Raw genomic sequence first — 4712 nt, 5'->3', positions numbered from 1 at the left:
GAAAGGGGAGAAGGAGGAGGAGGGAAGGAGGGAAGGAGGGAAGGAGGGAAAGGTGGAGGAGGAGGAACGGGGCGGAGGAGGCGTGGGAGGAGGGGGGAGGAGGAGGAGTAGGGGGAGAAGGAGGAGGAGAATTGAAGACCTGTGCGTAAGGCAGCTACCGAAGACAATGGGGGGAGGGTGGGGGGTGGGGGGGTTAGAATTGATTGCCGTCGCTCCCGCTGACAAGAAATATGACCGAAACTTCCCTCCTTCTCCCCCATCATCTCCACCTTCCCCCCTTCCCTGTTCTCCCCTTCTCTCTCTCCCTTCCCCCCTTCTCCTCACCATTCTCCCCACCTTCCCCCCTTCTCCCCCTTTCCCTCCCCCTTGCATTCGTGGTTCGGTAGAGAGACACGGGCGGGAGGAGGGGGCGAGAGAACATGAGGAGGAAGAAGAAAGGAGGGAGAGAGGGGGAGGGAGTGAAGGAGAGGAGGGAAGGGAGGAAGGGAAAGTGGAAAGAAGGGAAGGAGATGGAAGTGGAGAGAGGGAGAAAAGAAAGGAGGGAGAGAGGGAGGGAGAGAAGGAGAGAGAGATGAGAAATAGGAGGAGGGAAAGAGGGAGGGAGGGAGGGAAGGTGAGGAGAGAGAAGAGAGGAGTAAGGAAAGGGAGAAGAGGGGGACGGAGGGAAGAGAGAGAGAGAGAGAGAGAGAGATGAGAAAGAGGAAGGAGAAGGGGAGAGAGGGAAAGAGAAAGGAGAAAGGAGGGAGGGAGGGAGGAAAGGAGAGAGAAGAGAGGAGGAGGATGGATAGAGGGAGAGAAAGAGAAGAGCAAAGAGAAGGAGTGGGAGATGGTGTGAGATGAAGGAGAGGAGAGAGGAGAGAAAGAGTAGAGGAGAGGAAAGAAAGGAGTGAGGGAGGGAGAGAGGGAGGGAGGGAAAGAGAGAGACCGAGAAAGGGAAGAGGAGGAGGAGAGGAAGTGAGAGGAGAGAGAGGAGAGAAAGAGGAGGAGGAGGAGAGGAAGTGAGAGAAGAGAGAGAAGAGAAAGAGGAGGAGGAGAGTGAATGAGAGAAGAAAGAAGAGAAAGATGATGAGGACGAGAGGGAGTGAGAGAAGAGGAGGAGAGAAAGAAGAGGAGGAGGAGGAGGAGGAGGAGGAGGAGGAGGAGGAGGAGGAGGAAGGAGTGAGGGAAGCATGAGGGAGAAATCAACAGGGTTTGTCTTCAGGCGATTTTATTCAAGCAAGAAAGGGAGGGAGGGGGGCACAAGAGTTTCTATCTTTAAGGATAATAATTTGGTTTAACGTTACAAACTCCCCCCCTATCAACAGGCTAGGATGGTGTCCCTTACGGAGAATTTTGTAGTGTGGAATTCAATGAACCATGCCCTTAGTTCAAATCGCCGGTGGCAGGGTTCGAACCGCCGTCACCTCGACCTTCCTCGCAAGTAATGACGCCCTAACCGGTTCAGCCAGCGAGTATCTACTAAGTATGATAACCTTAAGGCTTAAGATCATGAATGAGATAGCGAATCAAGGGAGGCAACCGAAGCGTCTCTCTCTCTCTCTCTCTCTCTCTCTTTCTCTCTCTCTCTCTCTCTCTCTCTCTCTCTCTCTCTCTCTCTCTCTCTCTCTCTCTCTCTCTCTCTCTCTCTCTCTCTCTCTCTCTCTCTCTCTCTCTCTCTCTCTCTCTCTCTCTCTCTCTCACTCTCTCTCTCCGATTCAGCAGTCTGGCCGAATGCTTCGCGTTTTTGTCCGAGGCCAAATGCAGGTACGGATTTCTCATTAACATTGTCGTCGTCGTCGGCGTCGTCGTGATCGGTGTTGTTGTTGTTGTTGTTAATGCTGTTGATGTTGTAGTTGTTATTGTTGTCATCCTTGTCGTTGTTGTTGTCATCCTGACGGTCGTTGTTTTGTTGTTGTTGTTGTTGTTGTCATCCTTCCTGTTGTTGTTTTTGTTGTTGTTGATGGTGGTGGTGGTGTCGGTATTGTTGTTGCTCTCAGTTTCGGTGTCAATGTTATTGCTGTTTGTGTCTGTATTGTTGTTGTTTCTGTTGCTGTTGTTATTGTCGTCTCTCCATTGTTGTTGTTGTTATTGTTGTTGTTTAACTCTCCATTGTTGCTGTTGTTATTGTTGTTTGTCTCTCCATTTTTGTTGTTGTTGTTCTCCATTGTTGTTGTTGTTGCTCCTACTTTTGCCTCTGTTGTTGTCGATGCTGTTGTTGTTTATACAACTCCCACCACAATCGCAATCATGAAGCAATCAATCACAATCATTTATGAGTCTTTCAAACAATAACAATATCAGCGACAATATTTTCATTATAAATGACCGTGATCTACTAAATATCTTTAGAATCAACGACACCAATAAACAAACTTGAGAGATCTACTAAAATAGTTCTATTATATACAACCTGAGCGGGATAAGGCGTCGTTTCTTACGGTGAAGGTCGAGGGTATGGCAGTTCGAACCCTGCCACCGGCGAGGTTGAACCAAGGGTATGGTTCATTTAAGTTTCACGCTGCTAAATCCTCTGAGAGGGGTACCGTCCTAGCCTTCCTAAGGCTGGAGTTGGTGACGTTAAACCGTATAATTATTATCACAGCCATCTACTAAGTATTTCAGCGGCTGTGACCCATCGTTTTTCGCTCATATTTCCGAAATAATCATTCACATCAGCATGGTATATTAGCACAGCCTAATTCACACCCTGCCATAATTTTTGACGTTATAGTGCATTCACAAGTGTATTTAATTGCGGTGTTTACTCTTGATATTAAGTGTGTCGTAGCCGACACCCGTGAAGTAAATCGAACAAGTGAATTTGGGATACACGAGGTAGTTTATGATAACGTCACGACTTCACCTGTTCGATTTACTTCACGGGTGTCGGCTACGACACACTTAATATCAAGAGTAAACGCCGTAATTAGATACACTTGTGAATGCACTATAACGTCAAAAATTATGGCAGGGTGTGAATTAGGCTGTGCTAATATATCATACTGATGTGAATGGTTATTTCGGAAATATGAGCGAAAAACGATGGGTCAAAGCCGCTGAAATACTTAGTAAGCACCTTCAAACCCAGACATCAATAATAAATATTCACATAAAAAATAAAACACATTTTACATACATTAACAATATATTAATAATACGTTTTTCCAAAATGATAGTCACCTCTCAAGCGCCCTCACAATCAACAACACAAGAATCAATACTTCCATCCATAATTGAACACATATTGTACAAACTACATTGCCAATATTTCAATAAGACTTACTGTATTGCCACCACAGTCAATATTTCCAACAATAACTGAATATTGTAAATAAATAATGACCATGAGCAAAACCCATTAGGGATAACAAACTACATTGACAATAGTGTTATTGAACTTATTGCCATCATCTCCTAAGACATTTGAGAATCAACTACACAGTCAATATTTCCAACAATAACTGAATATTGTCAATAAATAGTGGCATTGTCAATATTCCTATCGAACTTATTCCCACCATCTCCTAAGACATTTATCAACTACACACACTCAATATTTCCAACAATAACTGGATATTGTCAATAAATAGTGACAACGAGAAAAGCCCCTGCCAGATAAAGGAGAAGGAGCTGAATATAGATCGTGCTATCTTTGGGTGCCCGCTTTTGCTGGGAAGGCACTTCATACCTGAGGTTCATCAATTTTGCACAGACTTGGATTTGTCTGCTTGCCTATCTATTTTCTTTTTACAATTTTTCACCGGCTAGAGCCACCAGACTTGGATTTGTTTGCTTGAATATTTATCTATTTATTTACCTATTTATCTATTTATTTTCAATTTAGCACGGGTAGAACTACCAGACTTGGATTTGTTTGCTTGACTAATTTCCCTTTTATCTACTTACCTATTTATCTATTCATTTGTATATATACTTATTCATTTTATCTATTTATTTATTTATCTATTTGTTTTTGGTAGGGAGGTCACTGTGGCTCCTTATAATTATCTATTTATTGATTTATCTATTTATTTGTTTGTTTGCTTATTTATCTGTTTATCTTTTCATCTATTTTCATTCATTTCTTTATTTGCCTATTTATTTATCTAAGCATTTATTTACCTATTTATTCTTTGATAAGGTGGATTCGATCAGAATCATTATTTCTGTACCCTGAGGGACTTCTCCAGTCCCTCAGTGTACATCGCTTCTGACCCAAGGCGGTGGTGGGCGGGATACAGGGATGACCCGTCATCCGCGAGGAGCTAAGATGAGAGGGAGAAAAGGGTGATGGGTGGAGGGATGAGAGTGGAATGGGTGGGAGTGGGTACATTATACCTTTGACTTGGCTACCTCCCTTATAAGGGGGAAAAAGCTCTTTGTGTATAGATGGATAGATAGACCCTGTCTATACACAACTTAACCCTTCATTTACACAATTCTGATGGTGATTCGGTTCAACGTCGCAAATTCCCTTTACCAGGAGGCTGAGACGGTGCCCCTTACAGAGGACTTTGCAGCATGAACTTTTAATGAACCATAACCTTGGTACAACTCGCTGGAGGTAGTATTCGCAATACCGTCGTCTCGACCTCCACCGCAAGTAGTGACGCTCTAACCCGATCTAAGATGAAGAGTGGGGAATGAATAGAGGATATTATTCTCAGCCTGGCAGACTAAATAATTGAAAATAAATAAGGCAAGTCCAGGGTTCAGCTGAGCTATTTATATTT

The sequence above is a fragment of the Oratosquilla oratoria genome, chromosome 8 (assembly GCF_046742065.1).
Source record: "Oratosquilla oratoria isolate Oo_2021 chromosome 8, ASM4674206v1, whole genome shotgun sequence".
Classification (NCBI taxonomy): domain Eukaryota; kingdom Metazoa; phylum Arthropoda; class Malacostraca; order Stomatopoda; family Squillidae; genus Oratosquilla; species Oratosquilla oratoria.
This window is presented reverse-complemented; position numbering follows the sequence as displayed.